Genomic DNA, 23,605 nt, shown 5'->3' with positions numbered 1-23,605 from the left:
TTTTAACACAATGAACAAAAAAGTAACAGCTGGGGTTTTTGTAGCAGAAAATCCAATTTTAGGTTGTATTAAAAACCCTTCTGAATCAAACATTAGAAAGCATCATGCATAGCTCCTAAAAACTGAACTTGCAAGAAACTTTGGGTCTTTTGATTAAAAAGGAAAGGTGGGATGGGTTTGTGGTATTTAGTTCCATTTTAAGCCAATAAGAGGCAGTAGCTTCATGAAGGCATAGAAGCCAAAAATAGCATTCTGTCCTCTCACTACCTGACTGATCTCTGTTTTCAAAAAGACTATTTAGGAACAGCTGTAACAATATGTATCATTATTTCACTTGGACTTGACAAGTTATGAAAATGTACTTTTTTCTAGGAATCTCTCTCTCTGCCTATATGTATATGCGTACATATATGTGTGTGTATATATATATATATATATATATGTATATGCGTACATATATGTGTGTGTGTATATATATATATATATATATATATATATATTTTAAGGCTGCTTTGAGAAACTATTGCTTCACAGGAATGAGAATAAAACACAAATTCTTTCAATTTCTAGAAGAGTCCCTACTTGAGGACTGTATATTCAATTAGCAAGACAAACTTTTTCTGTGTCATGGTTTTACATTTAACATCTTCACTGACCTTAAACAGAAAATGGCAATTATGAAAATGGAAAGGAAATGACAACCAAAGTCACTGAACTTTCCCAGTAGCTAATTCACTTTCATATGCTTGGTACTAAGGTTAATGTTATTATTTATATCCCTGAAGTTAAATTCTCCAATGATCAAGAATACAGAGCACATCTTGGTTCTCTGTTAGAAACTGATTCTAAGTTTATTACTAATAAAAAAGGACCTCTTCTTTGTATAAATAAACATATGAAATTATGCAAAAAAGAAGGGCAAGGTTAGTACTTTAAAGCAAAAAAACAGATGGTGGCGCAGAACGAGAAAAAGTACAACAGACTTGGAAAAAGAGAACAAGTAGGCGTCTTTGGGTGACCCAGAGGACCATTCTTCTTTTTAAGGTGATAAAAACATTCCAAACATCCTACCATGCACACACAAATTAAAAAAAAAAAAAAAGTCTTCAGCCTCTTATTTAGCTATGTCTAAAGCTATTCTGAAATTCAGAACATCAAGATCAACACCGGATTTCTCTCTTAGCAGATAAGGCATTTCTCTACAGTGTAGGGCACAACAGCAGATGGTAGGAGGCAGCTCACTGCAATAGCAGGACTAAATGCATCTTGTTTGGAGGAAAAGAATGCTTTTCTTTATATAATTTGAAAATCTAACCCTGTAAGTATGCCTGCTACACTTTATTAACAAAGAAAGAATGAAATACAATCAAAAAAATCCAATTTACTTTAAAAAAATATCAGAGCAATGCAAAACTGGCTATTACTTATGCTTTGAGACACAGGGCTATAAAGTTTTAAGACCCCATCTGTCATTGCACCTGAGTGCCCTTTGCAGTAGGTATGCACAAGTGCAGGGGGCTGAACTCAGCACTAACATAAGTAGGGGCACCTGCGATGGAGCTCCTTTTCTGATGCCAATGGTGAACTAGGCCCACAGTGTCCAAAAGGAAAGGTTTTGTAAAACACAACAGAATCTGCTGATATGAGTCCCTTGAAAATTATTTATTGGCTGGAAATCTTTGAGGGAAGAGAACAAATGAAGTTCCTCAGTGGCTTTTTACAATAGCCACTCCACTAATGAACATCTGGAGTCCTAGCTGCTCTCTCAGTTTTATTCAATCTAATGCCTACTGCATTAGACCTTTATGTGTTCATGATAAACTGGCAGCAAAGACTGCCTTAAATAGTAAGAGAGGATGAAGACAATTTTTCCATTTACAATATATTTCCCTTTGGAGTCAGGGGTACATTATTGGTTTGCTCCAAAAGCAAAACATAAACTGCCTCTTATTTGTGAAACATTATTATTGCAGCTTCTACCTGGAGATGTTTCTTGAAAAAAAGCCTCAAGTCTATTCCTTCTCGCAAATCAAACTACGATACCACATACAAGCATAGGTCCATTATAAGCTACATTGGAAAAATTAATTCACACAAATTACTTATTTTGAAGTGTGTGGTTCTCACTGATTTGTCAATCAGCTGCTCCTAAAAGCAGCACTGCTTCAATCCTTCTGCAAGGACTGAGGCATGAGCCAGCAATCACTTGGCTCTGTACACTACTCTCTGCTGGGAGAGGATGGTGCTCATAGCCCACACTCCAAGCTGTTCACAGTGTCTGAGACACATAGTTTTTTACTGGTACAGTCTCATGGAAGTCAAACAGGACATGGTTCCTTGTTCTGTTAGAGCTTCAACTTCGAACATTTCCATTCCATTTATTTGCTAATGTCATCTTGCAAACGTGGCCTGACTCCTAGGAGATTCATCCAAAATACCACAGGAACACCTAGAAATTTTTTTTTCAGAAAATGTGCCTCACTTCCCTGCTACCAGCCTCCAATGTCCATCATGGAGAGAAGAGTCCCTCTCCTTCATTTCTTTATTAGCAGCTGACCCACAGCAATCTGGTAACACTCACTCCTCTCTGAATCATTGTTTATTCTCTTGCTGAAAGAGCAATTATTCTATAAATAAAAAACCATTCACATGCTCATTATGAAGAAATACAAGGCATGTTAACCTAGTGATACTATGCTAAAGATTATATTTGCAAGAACATTACTGAAAACTTCTATGTGCTACATTCAGCCAAGCCTGTTAAAGCTCTCTCCTCATTGTTTTCCCCTGCTTTTAGTGCATTGGCATTCCTTCCAAAACTGTACTCTTAAATGACTTCCCACCTCATTCAATTGTTCCAGCATTTCCCTTTTCTTTTCAGCCTTCCCTACAGATTTTAAAACCTGTCCTTTGAAGCTTATCCAACACCAAGATACTTGTTTATTGCAGTCTGACCCATCACATGCCTCTGACATTCCAGGTGTGGGTCCCAGACTGATGTATGTGCCACTGACTGTCACAAACCTGTGCTTCTTTCCCAGTTCTAAGAGCCCCCAGGCTTTGATGTTTCATTATAGATTTCTCCACAGTTTCCAATAATTACCCTTTTTTGAATTTCAACCAGTGACTAAGAAAAGTCTCCTTACAAAACTTTCCAAACTTACTTTTCTTTTCCCCTATTTTTTAAATTATTTGGCAGGCTAGAAATGTTATGAATCCTGTACTCTGAAGCACAGAGGCAGAAAAACTTTCTCTGCATGGGGTAATGCTGTGCTGGGCTTCAGCTCAGAGCCTTAGCTCTTAAAGTAAGAAAGAGAGCACATTAGTAGTGTATCTCTATGCTCCTGCTTTTCGTTTTGGCAAGAGCTGCTTCTCTGACCCAGCAGGTGTTTAATGCTATTAAATTTATGGGTAGTGAAAGCTGTTGAATTTTAAAACATCTGGGTAACATAAATTATCAGAACTTCTTTTTTTTTTTTTTTGAGTATAATGTAGAAAAATGGTTTTGAGATCAGCAGAAAAGCATTAGCATCATTGAGAAAACTGTGTTTATTTTTGAATATTTGACCATTTGACTCTGGCTTCCCACAAGGATCCTCATACTTGTAGTTATGGTGCCCATAGATTATGAGCTTGGAAATAGCAGGTAAATCTCATAAACATTGAATTTTTGGTGTTTTCCATGTGCACCACATAATATGCCAGCAAAAAGTGTCAAAATTGACGGCTGTTTCTCCCAAGGTGCACAATCACCTGGATCTCCTTCTGCAGGGTTTCATACACGTTCTTCTTCCTCACATAGGTCTGGCTGCTCTTAGCCATAGCATATCATAAAAAGCATAACAGGGGGAGGGAGCAGAAAAGAGGAAGGAGGGTCTTAATTTGGAAAAGTTCACTGCCTGCTATGGTGTGAAAGACCTAGTGAGCAAAGTGAGTAGGTGATAAGAAGCACACAAAATTATTTGAATTGTTTCATTTGCTTCACAGCCAGCCTTCTTGACTTGAGCAAAAGCAGTGTGAGTTTTCAAGGCACTGAGGATCTGTAGCCCAACAGGACTGAGGATGGATAACAGCCATTGGATGATGACCTGCAGGATGGTTTCTATTTTGGGGAGTCCAACACTAATTTAGATAGCTGAAGTCTTCTGGAACCTCACCGATTCATCACAGACTTGCAGGCTGCCTGAGACAAGACACTGTTTTCCCAGAGTCTGGCATCATTGAGCATGGGATGTACTCAGGCTGTGAACAGAGAGGAGATTTGACAATTTCTGTTGGAGCAGACCCAAGTATTGCTGGCTGAGCTGCTCCCACAGGCTAAGCACGTGGTCCACAGGGTGTAGGGACAACAAATTTGCAGCTATGTGGGTAAGACAGACATGTCAAAAAAGCAGCACAAGATATGAAACATGAGGTTCAATGCCCATCAGAAGCATAATTCTGATAGAATATATTTTCTTCTCTATGATACTCTTCCGTCACCTATTTCCTATGTCACTCATATTTTCACTATTATTTTTCTTCACTCCGTCAAGGTTTCCTTGAGCTCAGAACTGATCAGTTCTATGAGGAATTTCAAGCCCATAAATTTAATAAACAGAAGAAATATTCAATGGATTTTTAACAGTCATAGTCATAATCATCAATGCATGAGAAATAGAAGCCAAGGAAATAAAATGCATCCCGTAATTATTTTTTTTTTTAAACAGCATTTACCTTAAGTTTTGTTACACCAATGTGGTTTGCATAAACTAAGAAGATGCACTTCCAATATGGGTGTTTGGTGTCTGGTCTACATTAGAAGTAACACAGGAAATAAAAGAAGAGGGAAGACATAATTATCCTGTAGTACAACATCATGTGCATTAGGCAAACATTTCCATTAAAAGTACATATTGCATGCACAACTAAATGTTTTCTCTGATATGATTGTCTGATGGAACAGTGGCCTACTTCCAAGCACTCCTGATTCAGAGGTAGATCAGATACAAATAAAAAAGTGATGTCTGGCCTCCAGTTTTATAGTAAGTCATGTCTGTTTAGGAAAAAAAATATATTTGGGATAATATTACCCAAATATATGAGTGAACAATGAGTAAGCTGAAATACAGCGTAGGGACCTGATCTCCTCTCAAGCCTCTTACCGCTCTGATTTATTTTCCCCGCAACAGAGCAAAAAAAAAAAAAAAAAAAAAAAAAAAAAAAAACTACAATAAAATAATAATAAAAATAAAAAGCCTGGAAATTTCCAGATCACCTTGGTTTGAAGGCTGGTTAACCACCCTGAGTGTTTTCCTTCCACAGTTTTGTAGATCTCAGCCAAACACCTTCCCCACATGACCATGCTTTCCTCAGTGAAGCAGCCTGTTCTGCCTGTCCTGCTGCAGCTGTGGAACATCTGGGTGGGAAGATCCTTTGCCCCCAGGACTCCCCACAGCACAGTGTGGTTACGGATTGAAATGGTGCACAGGGAGTATGATTTGGCTCTCTACATTTCCTGTTGTGAGATTTTGACCTACTCTGATTAATGTTTGTTTTTATATGACTACCATGTTATAGGAAGTTCTACTTTTCCTCCTCTCACCTTCTCTGGATACTGTATATACCGACACACATATATATACATAGGCATTATTAGACATATTATTTCAAAGCATTAAAACATATGCTTTATAATAAAAAAGTCCACTTTTCTCAAAACCTGTGGAAATTCTGGAAGTTCAGTTTCATTCACTATCAAAATCCCCAGTTATGAAAATTTTTACTTTTCCAATTTAAAGTGACTTTTTAACCAAAAGCAAAACAAACACAGGCAGTTACTGTTGGCACATGTTCCTAACTTTTTTCAGCACTTTTTTTACCGGCCATTCCCTTAAGCTACATTTCAAAACCACAGATTATTTTTTCTCCTCTACAAAGGAAAAGGTTCTTTATGTCATTTTCATGATTACACAAGGAAATCTATCATCATTTTTACTAACCTACTACTTCCCTTCATTCATCCCCTGATCTACGTCTATTGTTAAATATAGTGTAATATAGAATAAAACCCTACAAAATAAAGTGGTTACCTCACCTAAAAATCAGGTTTCTTTGTTAAGTAGTGATTTTCCATTACTCTTGGTGCCTGAATAGTATCTTAAGAGCTTAAGGCAAAGAAAGTACTTAAAGACAGCATTATACTTATTAAATACAAAACACTCCCAAAATATTCAGAGAACAAACTAGAACAATATTAGGCTGCATGCTATAAACTTACATTATTTTTAAATTGTTTCCCCTCTACATTTCACAGGTTAGTCTCAATGCTAGAATTTGGTGGATGTTCACCATATAAAAGGGTGCTTAGTGGGGAATGATGTGCCAGCAGCACCTTATTTAAGACATGGGACTCTGGCAAAGTGTCTTACTCTTCAAGTGCCCTGTTCAGGGCACTTCAAAAAGGTGAGAGAAATATCCACTTCAGCCCTCCAAAGACACCAGCAGAATACAAGCAACTCAGAAGAGTGGCTGAAAACATTAATTTGTTCTCAAAGACTGTTTTGATACAGCAATATTTAGCAGCTGGGCTCAAGGGTTAATCCTAAATTAGCTCTTTAATCAGAGGCCAGTACAGCTGGGAAACTGAGGCACAGATGCACAGGACACTAGAATAGAAAAAAATTCAACATCATCACAGAGACAATTAAAGAGTAGGGAATTTAGGAATCTAATAACCCATATTGGAATTTAGCCAAGATGCTGAAACAGATGCACAAAGCTGTTGCAAGGATGCTTTGTGTATTCTTTATCATTTTAATATCTTATGTTATACCATATGGTCCCACATTTCAATCATTGCGATATAAGCCACAAAAGAGGTAAAAGAAACTGTTGACAAAACATTTATAGAGATTAAATTCCCTAAGGACCTTTTGGGTCTGGGATTTTACAGGCATTCCATTTTCAAAATGCTTCTAGACTTAAATAATCCTGGGGAAATATCCCTTTCTCCAGGGCACAGTTGGAAACACAAGACATAGACTGTGCCCAGTGACAGAGCAAAGTCCACAGACCAAAGAAAAATAGGAAAGAAAGACATTCAAAATCACTTGAGAATGCCTGTGGCAAGAAAAGGAACTATTCAGAGCAGGGGACACTAGGTCAGGAAAGAGCATGGCCAGGAGAAGCAGCCAGGAGAGCTACCACACAGCTGTTTCCTCCTCTGCCCCTCTCCCAGTGCTTTGTCCTTTAGCTGACTCTGGCCCTGTCTGCTTTAGCAGGCTTCCTGCTCTTTGTAGATTTAAACAAATTCCTTGTTATTTGCTTATATGCTTTTGGCTGTTTGCTTTGCAAAATACCTTTTAATATCCCCACATTTTTGTCTCATATTTACCTGCCATTAATTATAATCCTCTTCATAAGCTGAGATCTTCCCTTCCGGTACAGAGACACAGTCCAATTTTCCAGAATTTTTCCTTTACCTATACCTATTAATTTGCAATCCTACTCTTTGAGTTGCTCTTATTTCTTTTTCTTCTTCTTCTTTTTCTTTTTCTTCCCCTCCTAGGGGTAGTAATTTATTACTCATTTTATGGGATGTTTAAGTAGCCCCCATGCTGAGCTGCAACACTTTAATTTCCTCACTTTTCACCTTAACATCTTTTTTACTAGCTTCCTCATTTTTAAGCCTCCAATTTAGTGCACAATTTAGGATCAGTATACTGGCTCTCAGTACAATTCATCCTCTGAGGACACTTGTATTATACTATTACTTAAGCACATATTTATTAATGTCACTTTTGTGTGGCTGCATTGCAGGGCTGGGATGCAGAACCCTGCTCTGTGTCAGCCAGCTTTCCTACTGCTCGTGGGGCTACAGCAGCACACACTGACCACTAAATTTGCCCTGATTTTAAAGGGGTCACTGGGAGCTCTGCCCCAAAACCAATGTGTCCAGATAAGGAGTTTTACACACTGTGCATTGGGAAGCTCCTAGTACAGAAAACTTGTCCATGAGCAGGTGCTGTAAGGGTGGTAGTTTTGCTGAAGTTTAGCTGTTTTGCTTGAGGGTTTTTTCAGTTTTGTGGTTCCACATGTGTGTTCTGTTCAGTTTGTCTTAGCATGGGTATGAATATACAAGAATTCTTAAGAAAACAAAACCTGATCTCATTTTTTTAGACTCCAAGGTAAGACAAGAAGAAAGGGGAAGTTGGGAAAGTCTGCAAACACCTCTCTTATGAAGAATACAGTCACTCCAAGAGACAACGGGAAAGAAAACATCACACAAAAATTCAGGGTTATTGGTAGCTTTTACTGATGGTTTACCCTACAACGCATGTGAACAAAATATTCCTGACAAAAAACCCTGATAATATTTGGTGTCCTCCAGAGAAAATCTTGATTTCCTCAAAACCTGAATTTGTGATGGTTATTTTCAAAGGCTTTTTAGTCATCTGTACCTCTGTGCTCTCTTTAGGAGCATGGCTTTTCTTTGTGGGATTTTTATGCAGTGCCTGCTATAGGATGACATTAATCTTTGTTCAAATGCCTGGACCTAATTCTAATTTCATTATTACAGTAATCCTCTGTTTCAATTTTATGGTTGCATCTCCTACTTTTGCTTTCAAATGAATAAGTGGAGGATAAGTCAACTGAGCACAAAAAAATAAGCAAAGAAAACTATGTCTGCTCTTCAGACTATGGTGTTACCCAGAAAAGTTGGTTACTTTATTTTTTGAAGACAAGACCAGCTGAAAGTTCAGATATGCATTTATCACAACAATGGAAAACACAAATTGGCTTTGTTTCCTTTTCCATTGTATAAAGTCATTACCAAACATATTGGCTTGGAACCCTAGGGATTTGGAAGCAGTTAGATTTAGAAAAGGAATAAAAATACTAGGATTTTTCAGCAATAAAAGAGTGAACTTGAAACTATAAAGAAAAAAATAGTGAGACAGTCAAAACCAGTGATAGAATTGAGACTGATGACTTTGTAATTGTAAATAATACAGTAAGGAAATTAACAGACTTGGGAAATGTTTTAGACTCAAGGAGAACATTAGGAATTGATTCTTTTAAGTATGAAAAGGGAAAGACCAAAGCTGTAAGGACTATAAATTCATCTTTTCTTCAGTAGGAAAAGGGTTAAAATACAAGTGACAATGCAGGAAAACAAAAATGGAAAGTTACAACTTTGATCTAGCCTTTTCTTAATTCCACTACTGAACACCTCTGAGACATCTTAAAAAGCTTATTTTCACTCCTGTTGGCATCTGAGTTGCCATTAATTGCGGGCTGGCCACTGCAGCCAAAAGGTTTTGTGCAAATCTCAGTGGAAGAGAAGGCATGTGGGATGGGGCAATGCAGAGCAGTGGAAATGGCAGTCTCTCCACCCTCCTTACCACCCACATCACCTTCCTGTGCCCCAGCTCCCTGCCACCACAGGAAGATGAATCTTCAGCCTGTCTCTGCCATCTCTTCCTGACTGCCCCTTGCTTCATGGGCAGTTGTTGCTTTTCCTGCTGCATGTTGATGAGTGGTTTAGGTTCTGTGAGAGGGGAAAGGTAATATTCCAGAAGATTTGTGCTGCAATATCCTTCCCTGCTCAAAATATTCAAAAGGAAGCTAGAAATTTTAGGCCATTCCCTATCTAATAATCTCCTTAAAAAGACATCCTGGATCCTTGAAGCATCCTACGATGCTTCTGGTAATGCACATCAATAGATAGCGATAGAGTTATGTTCCAAACCCTATCCAAAATGGTCCATAATCAATTTTTTTACCTTATAGGAGATTCAAAATTCAATCATCTGGAAGCCTAGGCAAGAGAAAGCTATGTTTAAACATCATCCCCTGCATGCCTGCAGAGTATAATACTTTTTAAAAGCTCATTTGACATATAGAAAAACATTTCACTATCCATAAACACAGTAGCTCTGTGTATAAAAGAGTGGGTAAATTAAACTATCTGAGTGAAAAAAGAGCTGAACTATGGGACCAAAAATCAGCTGAGTTAAAATGAGCAAAAGGTGAAGCTCTTTGTATCAAATATAGAGTGAGGCAGAAAAAAATATTCTTCTGAAATATTCATGTTCTGAAAGCATGCTTTAAGTATATATAAAAATCACTGTTTTTTACTTTTATCAGGTCATTACTTAGTCCCTGGAAAGGCACATTTTGACCCAATAGTTCTCATTCCGGGATCAGGGCTTAAATGACCTATTTGGATCTTAGATAGAGCAGCTGCTCTGGGGAGACACAGACTCTCTGCAGCATCTGTCTTCCTTAATGGAAAGAAACTTCCTATTTGTTTACCTGCAAAAGGCTGCAAGTGCCATTAAAAAAGTGTTCAGGATAGTTTCAATGCCATGTCCTAAAATTTTCTTTGATGTTTTACGTTGCTTTCAATCAGGAATTTTCAACCTACTTTAATTTTCCTGTATTCCTTGCACCAAACAGTAACAGTAGGAAACCTGAAACATCCCCAGTGTTACCAGAGTTGTGAAAAAAGGAGATACCCAGCTTACTGAATTATTTCCAAATACTACTGTAGCTCTCTATGCATCCTTAGTATAAAGGGGGGAAAAGTGAAACCTAATCATTAAAAGAAAACCTGTTTGGATTGTTTGAAGTGTGAAGGTCTTGCGTTTTGTAGTTAGAAATTGCACTTCTTTGCAAGTTCCTTAATCTGATGCAGGTTTTTCCTTTTCTTTCCCTCTTGCTTTTAATTTGACTTGCCAGTCAAAGTTAACATTAGCAAAAACAGCAAATATAAAACTTGTAATTTATATGCATTCTTGTTGTACACCCTAATAGCTCTCATCTCGGCAAAAGTTAGCAGATTGTTTTCTGCTCTCAGGAGGAAATAGCATTCATTTTAGGTTTTAATGGAGCTATAGGGTTATAGTAACTCAAATTAAACTAAATCATCATGAATTATTTCTGAATCCTATGTTAATATGCTCTCTGCTCTTCCCTTTGTTGGTTTATGAACATGTGAGTTTCACACACTGACAACTAAACTTTGCGCACTAAATAATACACAGCCCCTCACTTTGAATTGGAACAACACATCAGACCATTCCTGAAATGACAGGAGCCCTGTCCCGGCAACAATGGCACATGTCTGGTATTGTCTAGGATAATAATGATGTTATGGACACATAGAACTATGTCACCACAGGAACAACAGCTACAGGTATGAATTCTCATGCACAGGTACTTCTACCAGAACACTGCAACTGGACTGGCATTATGTCTCATAAACAGATGAGTAGCATGAAACAAGCACTGGCAGAGTCAAGTAATCACTGCTATTTGGCCAAATTTAATGTAAAATTCCAAAAGTATTTTAGAATAGCTTTTCTGCAGTTGAAAGAGCAAGACATTCAGATCTGTGACTAGAAAATTTCAGGTTATGTTTCTCCATTTATCTAAAACCTGCTTCAATCTGAAATGGGAATGCACAGACACTCAAGCCAAGTGGTGTGATAGTGCAGAAGTTCATACACCAGTATAAGAAATTAGGTTTAGCATAAATTTCTGTGACATTAACCATAACCACCAAAAGATAAATCTTATTTTAATGTTTTTCTCAGGAGGTTGGCATCCTTACTAAGGTATCTTCTTGAAAGTACTTGTCAGTACTTGCCCTTATGCTCCTACAGCTGAGAGATATACAGATTTGCAGTACTTTTCAATGAGATTTGTCAGCTACTCTAATGAGACAGCAGATTATGAAGAACCACAGAGCCTGATGATATGCCAGATAACTTTGGGAACTACTTTTAATCCAGACAATTCATAATTGCTGTATCTTCTTGATATATTTGGTCCAGAACAAAATTTTACTGGATTTGAACCACTGAAATTTCTTTTAACTTCTACAGCCCAATCAGTCAGAAAGAGTAAATGTTTTTTGGACTGCACTTGCTTAGAAATCATAGGAGGTTCAAAAGTTCTTCAGATTTTGAAATTTTGATGAGTGCAGTGATGTGAAACCAGTGTCACTTCCAGTTTAAATGCTAAACATGTAGATCACAGGTACTTACAGGTTCAGATTTTGCCACTTGTGGCATATTTTATTCATGGTTAGAAGCCACTTAGGATGAATACGAAAAAGGATAAATAACTTCTAGGCTATTTACACTTGACATGTTATTTTTGTTATACATAATTAGCTATGGAAAAATGATCAAAGAACAAAATACATGTAACCAGCAAGTTACTTGCAGCTGTGGCTTTTCAGCCACTTGGCATTAACTATGTGATGAACCCTGTAGGGATAAGAACTCTTGGCTTCCTACCAGAAATAAGATTTCCTGCACTCCACATATCTTCTCACACATAAATTACTCTCACCAAAAGCAGCATAGCTTCAGATAAGGAAAATCCAGGCACTTTGAAAAGCCACCAGGGAGACAAATGCCCATGGTGGCATACCATGCCCAGCATTGTTAATTCACAGACTAGAAAAAAAAAATGTAATTTTGAGATCCTTTGGATAAATTACCTGATGTAACTTGACAAGAGGCATTACTGCAGTGCCAGTGACATTTCTAACTCTCTATTTCCTTCCTCTTACCCCTTCTGCATAGCTGTATCTTCTGCTGTCTAACAAAAGTAGCCTTTTACCTTTTACCTTGCAGGATGTTGTAAAAGGAAAGAAAGAATGACACTATTCTGCAGGTGCCCTGCATAAATTAGCAACCACCGGCATCTAACTAAGACAAGGATACTAAATAAAAAAATCACTATTTTTTCTTACCTTTATGATCCTGAAAGAAACTAATATGATCCTAGACCTAAGAAGGAAAATCAAAATAAGCTTTGAAAATAAAAAAGGTGTATTCTGCATTTCTTCAGTTTTACTGACAAACTCTGGAGGTTAATAGCTGTAGATGTAAGGTGCTGGATACATGCAAATCTGAGGGACATCTTGAAATAAGGAGGCACATATAATGGAAATTGGTGTACCATCCGTTTTTGATATACCAACACCCACTCATTACAGCTATTCTCATTACAGCCATTACATACACAGCCATTCTTCTCTCATCCTTCCTTCACACTATTTCATTTCTCCTTCAAGTAGTAAGTCTTGATTCTTCTTAGCACTTCATAACAATGTGTGTCATAACAATGGCTCTCTTTTTCTTTCTGTTCTTTCTCCTTTTTCCTAACAAAGGCTTCTTCTGCCCATGATCCCTACTGGGTGTTTTTCCCTACACAGTATTTTCTAATTCCATCCATTTTCCTTTCTACAGAGTTCAGTCCTTCCACAAAAGATTTAATTACCTAGCCCAAGTATGTGAAAGGATGTTCCCACAAGTCAAGGTAGTAAAATGCAAGAGCTGGCCCCATTATGTTTATTTTACACACAGAGGGGAGAAAGGGAACCTGTATGATGAGAAAAAATACAAAAAGGAAAAAAATTAAAACTAACACTTGCAGTGATTTCAGCCCCAGTGGAAAACACACATTTATTGGGAAGAATTCTCAGCAGTAATGCTGGAAATCTAACATTTTCTAGTTCAATTACAACATCGGATCCTAGATATTGGTAAGAGGCTTGTTTCTCAGAACTTTGATACTGAATCAATACTGTGCTAACTTGTGATGCATTAAAACAGTGCAGGAGGTGTCTAAATGTTATTAATAGCTTCATAGCCTTTCCATCTATTCTGCCAGACGTACTTAGTTATTGTCAAAATTACTGTTTTATTGAAATAAAAACAAGCACGTTATGGACTTACATGAAGTTGCACTTTGAAAGACAGCCTAACGAATTCCAGGGAGTCTGACTGCAAACCCGGTGTTTTTTCCTTCTCTCTGCACCACAATCATAGGAATCTGAAGGCTTCACTTTACCTGTGGCCTGCTTTTGAACAACAGGAATGATGGTGACCCCAAAACCACCACCATATTTTAGGCCTGGTGCAGGTTCAGTGGCCAAGTACTTATTAAAAACCAAGCATGTGGCCAAGTCCCCATAGGCAAGTACTTCCATATGGGATTAATCTTCTTCCACTTCACAGATCCACAGTGGAAGTCCCTACATCCCATCTGTTGGTACAGACTCCCTTCCTACTCAATGCAGGAAAGTAAGCACTTGCAGAGTGCTTACAATTCACCTACAGTGCCTTAAAAAAGGAAAAACAGTACTAAGAATCACCTGATTTTTATCACAGACCCACAGAGCCAAGCAGCTGGAGATATGGGCACTATTGATTCCTGCATTTGGACAAACAACTCCCAGCCATAGTGTATAAACTGAGTAATATGGATGATCTCTTCAGCCTTGTGTCCTGGAGCTATTCCATTCCCCTTCATCCTCTGAGTAGCCCTATGCAATGACTTCCATATTTTCGTCTTTTTTTCATCAGTGTCTTAACTGCGACTTCACTGGACTGAATTTCCATGCTGCTCTCGCATTTAGGCAGCTCACATAGCCAATTCACTTCCCCTCCCACGTCTTCTAATTGATGATTTCAAGTTTCATAGAAGGACACTATTGTTATAAGTCTCTTGATGGTTAGGTAATTCAGAAAATCCCATCTCACATTTCTCCCTTTAAAAACTTGACCTATGTTTCCCTGTCTGTACACAGTCATGGATTCTGTTAGGAGCTTCCAACACTATAAATTAGAGTTTACTGGGATGACTGAGAACTTTTCAGTTTATTTTTATGAAATGGATTATTCTCAGCTGGGACCTAGATGTTGACCTCATTGATTTTCTTCCCCCACATAGGCCACTAATGCAGCACAGGAATGTATCATATTTGACTGGACACAATCAAAGCTGCTGAACTTGCCTATAACCACTTTTGTGTGTAGTTCTATTAGGCTGAGACTCCCTGATGCATGTGACAAAGTTTCTTTCCATGTTGGTGGAACAAAAGGAGGAAAATTTCAGAATATTTGGCCAATCATAGGATTAGAGGAAGGAATTTTATAATGTAAATACTGATCCAAGCAGAAATCATTGATTTTTAAGGAAGAAGGAGAAATACAACCTTCATATGGTTAAAAGAAAGCAGAACCAATTATTCATTTTTCTCCTCTCCAAAGAATTACTAGTTAACTACCATTTCCTTCTTTAGGACTATTGCTGGCGAAATTGCATCTTTAAAATCTAACCTATTAGTGTTTGCAAAAATGACACTCTGTTAAGAAATAAAATAATCATTCATCTGTGATGGTCACAAAAAGCAGCAAGGTTTTTTTTCCTTCTGCTTTCTTCCTTTCCTAATCCTTGGATTTTACCTATAGCCTGCGTGCAAGTAATGCACATTAGTCAATTAATAAGCTGTTAAATGACAACAGTTCCAGGCAATTTAATTACTGTTGGTAAAATAAGAAATGAGTTATTGCATGTCAGTAACTAATTTCAGCTCTTTTCCTTGGAACAAATCAACTTTGAATGTGATGGCTTATTTAGGAAAAAAACCCATTTAATCCTGGTGAATGCAAACTACTGAGTCATTTTTTGGAAAAAAAATGTAAATGCCTTGTCAAAATCTGCTGCCCTTTGCTCCTAGTTCCAGGCAGTGTTTATTTAAAAAACTACTGTTTCTGCAGCTAAATATACTAAAAAATATAGTGTGAGCATAAATAACTAAAAAGAACCATTGCAACCTAGAATGTTCTTCCCTCCATTTCAGTCATTCTGTATGTTTATATTATAAGAATGTTAAGATAAATTAACTTTAACTATCCACTGAAATACTTAATTCTGTAGTAAAACAGACTTATTTGTTGTAGCTGAGGGTTTGCACAAGAGATAGCAGTGGCAATTGTGCATTAGGTTTTTTTCTGAATTATAAAGAAATCATTTAATATGGGTAATACTCTCTAGCAGAAGAATTTATATTCCTACAATTTTATAGCTCCCTATAGTAAAAGAACATACCCAATACATGTTAGTAGGTGCTGGTCTCAAAGGACATCTGCATGGTTAACAACATCTTCTGGAGGAAGAAGAGGAAACACCTGTTTAGGAAAATCTCATGTTAATGTTGGTGATTTATACCAGAAGGAATTTAGCAGTATCCCAGTGGCTCCACCTCCCTCATGCAGGTTCTGTGACATTTCTGGAGTGAGTTGACTCCACCACAATTCTATTACTAGAGACAGCTTTCTCAGAAATTTTATTTCACTGTTCTGTGACATTATTTACAGGGAAGAAAGTCACTTTTAATGCAAAGAGCTCTGATAAAATTTTATTTTCCTATCCTTGCATGCGTGTAGACTGCTGAGCAAATTACTAACAGCCTCTTGAATGAGTGCCTAGAAGGAAAGCAAGGAAAATCACTGGAAATATTTTGGGGTTTTTTGTTCATCCATAACCTATTTAACACTTTATCACTGCTGGGACCTGATATTTGACTGAAGGCTCCTCACCAAAAAAAAAAGATAGTACAGATGGGATTTATTCAAGCATTAGTCAATGCAAAGATTGCTACAAATAAACCAGACAAAAAAAAAAAAAAAAAAAAAAAAAAAAAAAAAAAAAAGACACCACCACCGGGCACCTTTTCTTCTAAAAAATACACTTTGATAAAAAGAAAAATTTTCCAAAAAATACACTTTGTTAAAAACTTTGTTCAGTTTCCTGAACACTTAATAAGAGTTATATAATAATCTGCACCAGTTCTTATAGAATCAAGTCAAGGGAGTAAAAAGAAACCAATTTTAAAATTATGTTCAAGAAGTTAGCTGGTCCAAAGCTCTCAAACAAAATAGTTTTCACTTGAGAATCACCTGTGCAAGAGAGCTGTTTAAATTCAATTATAAATTCAAAGCTCTAAAAAAATGAAAATAAAAGAAATAGCCCTTACATCCATATATTCCTGGAAATTTTCATATTTACAATTTATGTCAAATTTTTTTCCAGATAACTTAGCCCTCAGTGTGTCCAGAATTCTTACTGCATTCACACTTATAGGCTAAAATCCAGTGCATATTAGGTCAGTCAAAACACCCCTTTTGTCTGGCCTCTACAGCCTTAAAATATTAGAAAAAGAGTTAGCTTTCATCCTCCCCATCAAGTACCAGTACCGTGCTGCATAATAATATGTATGAATCCTTTAATAGTGAAATTGAATTTGACTCCCAAATGGAGCAACACAGATCTGAGAACTAACACAGACCATGGTATCACTGGCTGGCTGCATGAGAGCGTCAGACAGATTTCCCAAGTGGTCAACCACCTCACCTCTTCTCTGTGTCCTCTGCTGGAAAGACATTTCTTACAAATGAAAGCTCTGCAAATATACCCTCTGTGCCTCTGGCCTCTGCACTGACAGAAGGGGGGAAGCAGAGGGGCGGGCACTGGGCTCTTCTCTGTGCTGCCCAGTGACAGGACCTGAGGGAACAGCTAAAGTTATGTCAGGGGAGGATTAGGTTGGATATCAGGAAAAGGTTCTTCACCCAAAGGGTGGTTGGGCACTGGAATAGGCTCCCCAGGGGAAGTGGTCACAGCACCAGCCTGGCAGGGTTCAGGAAGTTCAGGAAGTGCTTAGACTGCTCTCTATGGGACATGGTGTGACTCTTGGGGTATTCTGTGCAGAGCCAGGAGTTGGACTTGATGATCCCTGTGGGTCCCTTCCAACTCCACATATTCTGTGATTCTGTGAAGCCCTAACATCTCTGGAAATTTCAGAGACCCCAGCTATACCAGGATGGAAGAGAATCTCTACACTTTACTCAGACAAAAACACTGGAGACTATTATGAGAAAGTCAGACCTTTAATCCCCTGTTTCACTGTCCATTTATGAGACTCTAGGCTTATCTTTTTTCTATTACAAGTCTCTCTTCATATTTTATTGCTGTAGCAACCACTTATTGTAGACTACCTCTGAAGGACTCCTTTGTCCTGCAACTCTGATGGAACTGCTCCATTGCATAGCAAATCACATCTTACTCAAACTCAAGAAACTTTGTTCCTGCTTTTGTACTTATTTTGCTGTAATCCTTATTGCTATACTATCTTGTACAATTTCACTGTCATTCTTTTGAATTAAAATTAATACACAGAAAATTATGCCACTCTAATAAATAAAAATTAGATGCACAGAAATAATTAAACACATATTTACCAATAATTACTGTTCATATATGACAGATATCAATGGTAGTTTTGCTGCAGATAAAGACTAAGCAATGTTACTAATGATAGATATTAAAATTATGAGGCTAATCTAAAGACTCAACAGAAGAGAGATTTCCTAGAATAAACCTGGCAATCATCTGCACTATGAGAGTGCAAACAGCTTAATAATTAGGAGCATTTCTGTGTAAAGAATTACTTCAGTAGTAAAATAGTCCACACTTCCTCTCTGCAGCTCCTTGATCATTCATTCCTTGATGATTCCTTGCTGCTCTCTAAATACAGATACAATACCGACTCCCCTGCACAAGAGTTTTTGTATTTCTGTTCATGACTCTGTAGACATGAATAGTCTTAGTTTAGATGCACAGTGAAGGAAATAAATTTGATATGTTAGGATTCGCCAGTCATAAGAGGTGCATAATAAACAAGCCAGCTCCAGAAATATCCACTTTGTTGTGCAAGAGCAGTGACTGTCTGATGCATGCAGTTCATCACTCTGTGCTTTCTAAGACAGGGAAAAGGGCCGTTCTGCACAGAGTTTCTGCACATTAACTATAACCAACCTGCTGCAGTTATGTCCAAAATACTCAGCAGTAGCACAAAGAGAATCATACTGCCTGTCAGAGCAGAGTACTTGAAAATACTCCAAACCTATGAAGTCCTGAGGCACAGATTAATCCCAGGGCCAGGCAACAGGAAGTGGTGGTTTATTGCTTGAAGCCCATAGAATTCATCAACAAGACAACTGCATTAGTAGGTAACAGGACCTTCCACCATCATAATACAGAGTGTCACCATGGTCACTGCCTAGTCAAAAGTGCTGAGTTTGTTTTTTTCCAGTCATAGTCACTGCTGGCTATCAATAGAAAAAAGCAAAAAGAACATTTTCATGTTTGTGGCAAGGAATAATGGAATTTGCAAACTTTCTGCAATATGGTAAGATCTTAAAAAAACCTGCATGTTTGTTTGTAAGCAGAAGAAAAGAAATCCATCTCTCCTTCATCCTGTCTACATTTAAGACATGTCAAATTCAATTGCTTAGGACATCAACATTCCTCATTAATACCCAACTACTCCAAGATTTGGAGCTCCATTTATGATCAAATGCTTTGCCAGAGACAATCTTACTGCATTTTTTAACTGCTACAGCTGCAGATAGATGCCAAGAAGGAAATTACCTTCCTGAACAGTTTTGCATTTTAACTCTTCCATAAAGAAGCAAGAGCTTCTCTAAGTATGCTTTACTAATGAGTTGGATGATACCCTTCAAATCAGAAAGTAGAGTTCACACAACCTGTAGTATAGTTACATCTCTATTACTTAAGAATACACTTTCAGTTGCATAGCAGTTGTCTTGTGTTGGCAAGTCTCCATATATTTACAGGCCAAACACAATTTACTGCAGAAGCAATAATAAAGTGGCAGAGCAGAGGTAATATAGGAAACTATAGTCAGACCTACAGTTTCTGCCAAAATGCACTGTCTACTTATTAAAAACTACTTAGTAAAAGATAAAAACATCCAAAGGGATCCATAAGGCTGAGTACCATCTAGAGAAAATAAACCAGAAATGTTGAACCACTAGAGAAGAATATGTCAGAAAGCTTCTTGTCAGAGGCACTGTCCACTACCTTTCCTCTCCTCTAACAAAATGCCTCATAATAGAAAGGACAAGAACAAATACTGCCTCAGGACACAGATTACTGGCTATGTGCTAGTTCAGGTAATGGGGCACAGCATTTCACAGGAACATCAGCAAGTGCAATTGCCATCCTAGAAGGGACGTTGCACACAAAAGGCAGGACATGAAATTTTAGGAAGTACCTTATTATCACTGTTCTTTGGAACCCCTGATGAGCAATGCCTAAGCATATATAGAAGCCCCTCTTTAGATGTCTGTCCCTTCATTCTTTTTCTAGTTATCAATAGTCCTAAAAAATTATTATATCAGAATTATTTCAATATCAGACTATTAAAAAAAATTCTATCAGGCAGTTTATAATGCAAATATGTCTTTTTAGGACTTACAGAGGGAATGAATCCAGGACTTATCGTCCATTCATCCTTTGACCTCTCATCTTCCAGAGCCTCTGGCACATCTACCCTTTTCCTTATGCATTAGCTATTAAAGAAGCAGACTTCAGAACTGCTTGCCAAGGAAACTCACATTCAATCCCCCCCCCTTGTAATAGAGATTTACAGTTTAGTTACCTATTGTGAATAATTAGTCTCCTAAAAATTGCTTTGGTAACATTTAACGTGACACGGGTTCTCTGCTATGCTCTCCTTCCATATTTCAACATTTTATATTGTAGTTCCCTTTTGACAAACCCTATTAACCAAACCTTCCAGGCCTTACTGAAAATGTCAAGCTATAGAAAACAGATAAGAATTGTCATTCTGCAGTGCCAGCACAGGCCTCCTTTCTTGAATCTGGCAATGCTTTACTAAAGCTGTAACTCACAGGGCAAGAGAAGAAACAGCATCAATTGCTAGGGCAATGTAAAAGTGAACACAGCAGGATGTTTTACAGTTTGCTGTGTTCTGTAGTTAGCTGGTATCTTCTTTTCTTCTGAAAACCTATTGAAATTGCAATCTTCAAACAAGGCAATGATGAATTGAGTAAGATTAGAGAAGTGTCTAGCTTGCAATGAAAGTGCAACCTAGTGCAGGACTCAGCATTTCAGAACACATTTGATCTCAGAATCAGTTGCTAAACCAACAGGTTTAAGAAGCACATCCAAATTCCACTGTCCTTATATTCAGAAGTAGTTTAAATTTTGTTGATTACCAAGAGGAAGCAGGGAATGTGAATACATTTTGTATATAGAGTCTCATTTCAGTATTTTAAGGATTCAGTATCTAAAGACGACAAGATTTTTTCCTATAACTTGAAAATTTGTGATCCTTTGAGGAAAGAAAAATGTATTTTCTGCTTGCAGACAAAGAATCAAAATTTATCATTTTTTGCCATTTGCAGTAGCTGCTTCACACAAAACAAGATTTTGGAAATAGAATTCCTGGACACATTGCCTGTGAGGATGTCTGGCACTGAGACCCTGAACAGCGACAGCCTCTTGCTTTGACTTCCAGAGGATAGTCATTTTAAAAAGGCAGGCAGCTACTACTTAACCAATCACAGCCATACTCGAAACATCTCACAGGAGGAGTCTGTTGTGGATGATCACGCTCCATGGCAGGTAGCTAGATAGCCAGATAGACCCCTTATCCCATATTGAAAACCACAGAGGTTGGTTTGAGTCTCTCACTCTCAGTTACTTTCATTTCACTTCTTTGATATGCTTTGGTAAATCCTTGGTATCCAGCTGCATTCTCAGGCTCCCAAAAAAAGTTTTAGGAGCAAATTGAAAATTATGCAGACTGCCACCATCACCTGCTTTATCCACGCAGGAAAGCCAAGGTGGAGCAATCAGTGTCATGGAAGGCCTAAAAGAATTACCAAGGTGTCTCATCCTACAAATTGCTCCTTGCTCATTGCTGGGTACATTCAGTCCATCTAATGAAGTCAGGAGTGCCACATATAAATGTTACTTTGAATGATACTATGAATTAAACATTTATTTTTAAAGGTGGTTCAAAAGGAAGAAGACAAAGTAATTGCCATAAAAAGTTGTTGTTCACATCACTACAGTCATATCACCTGGGGCCTGCTGGTCTAGGACAGGTGATCAAAACCAAAAGTCCTTATCTTTTGTGAAATGTAATGTCAGCAGCTGCACTTACCAATATGGGCTGTCACCTAACACTTGTGTCATGGTAAATTATTATAGGCAGATGAATCTGCTGCTTTGTTTTAATCAGTTACTTAATCAGCTTCCTTGGAATGAACTGATTTGGCTCAACAGACTGAGTGAGACAACTTGTCAAAGAGGAGGGTATAATAAAAATGTACTGATAAATCGTGGAAAAGCGATAGCATCTTTCTTTTTATTTACCCTTTTGTTTCTATCAGAGCAAGTTAACCTCAGCTCCTTTCATTCATCTTTTGTTGTTATTGCTGGGAAATTTAGTATTTAGTTCAAGATGTTTCGCATGATGAATTATTAAAAATCTTTAACTGTTGGACAACCTTCTAGAGGTATAAGATTTTTTAGGAAAAAAATTATCCCTTGTTTTGCTGTGAGGGGAGACAGCTAATGAAAAATGGTCCAGAATTATTGTGAAACAATTGTCTGTAGTGTAATCAAGTCTGCTTCTGCCCTCCAACTACTCCAAGATATAATGATACATGTATCATTAAGCAGCTGCTATGGATGCCTGAGGAAACTGGTAGAAATTTGTACCTATTGTTTTTCTTTCTCTATTTCAATCTGCTCTGTTACACTCCTTCCATCCACTTCCACTGCACTTCTTAAATGCTACAGGCTTGGGGAAGAGCAGCTGGCAAGTGCCCAGCAGAAAAAGACCCGGGGGTGAAGGTCAGCAGTGGATGAGCATGATCCAGCGTGTGCCCAGGTCAATGGCCAGTGACATCCTGGCCTGTATCAGCAATTGTGTGGCCAGCAGGACCAGGGCTGTGATTGCGCCCCTGTACTTGGTACTGGTGAGGCCACATCTTGAATCCTCTGTTCAGTTCTGGGCCCCTTTCTGCAAAAGTGCATTGAGGTGCTGGAGCAGGTCCAGAGAGGGAACAAAGCTGGTGAAGGGTCTGGAGCACAAGTCCTTTGAGAAGCAGCTGAGGGAGCTGGGGATGTTTAGCCTGGAGAAAATGAGGCTCAGGAGGGACCTTATTATTCTCTAAAACTGCCTGAAAAGAAGGTGTTGCCAGATTGGTCTCTTCTTCCATGTTAAAAGTGATAGAACAAGAGTAAATGGCCTCAAGTTGAACTGGGGGCAGAGGCAGAGGCAGGATTTAGATTGGATTTTAGGAAAAATTTCTTCACTGAAAGGCTGCTCACAGAAGTGATGCAATTATCCTGGAAGTGATAATATAATTTAAATATATATATATATATATATATATATATATATATATATATATATATATATAAAGTGATAATATAATTTAAAAAAATGAGTAGATGTTACATGCAGGAACGCAGTTTAGTGGTGGACTTAGCAGTGCTGGGCTACTGGCTGGACTCAAATTTCTTTTCCAAACTGAAGGACTGTCATCCTGTTCTTTTAAATGTTTTAAAATTCTTTTAACAGTTTTCTATGCCTTATGATGTTTACATATTTCTACTGGAGTTTCTCACACACTGTTCATGTAAATAATGATTGTTTTGCATTCTTCTTTGTGGGAGGAGAGAATTAATAGACTGTTAGTTTGACCAGTGTAGTTAGAGAAGTAACAATTTCATCCTCCAATCCACTGTCACTTTTAGGATTCTATATATTGCAAAGTCAGAAATAAAACTTCCTTCCTTTTGTTCTTTTGATCTTAGAGTGAGTGTGTGAGTTGTTTTGTGTTGTAGTGCAACAAAGGATTCTATGATTCTATATACTCTTAGCTGGATTCTGCCACTGGCTACCCTGGTGTAA

At 37.8% G+C, this 23,605-nt stretch overlaps 1 long non-coding RNA gene across 1 annotated transcript in view; it reads right to left on the bottom strand.

Moving 5' to 3' along the window:
* Positions 1-499: 499 nt before the first annotated feature.
* LOC146768280 (uncharacterized) overlaps positions 500-23,605 on the bottom strand; it is a 67,361-nt gene continuing 44,255 nt past the window's right edge. Inside the window, exon 4 of the long non-coding RNA XR_014952705.1 lies at positions 500-15,977. This is a non-coding gene — a long non-coding RNA (uncharacterized LOC146768280). The remainder of the gene's footprint in view (positions 15,978-23,605) is intronic.

Source organism: Lonchura striata, chromosome 2 (assembly GCF_050655825.1).
Source record: "Lonchura striata isolate lonStrDom1 chromosome 2, ASM5065582v1, whole genome shotgun sequence".
Lineage (NCBI taxonomy): Eukaryota > Metazoa > Chordata > Aves > Passeriformes > Estrildidae > Lonchura > Lonchura striata.
This window is presented reverse-complemented; position numbering and strand designations above follow the sequence as displayed.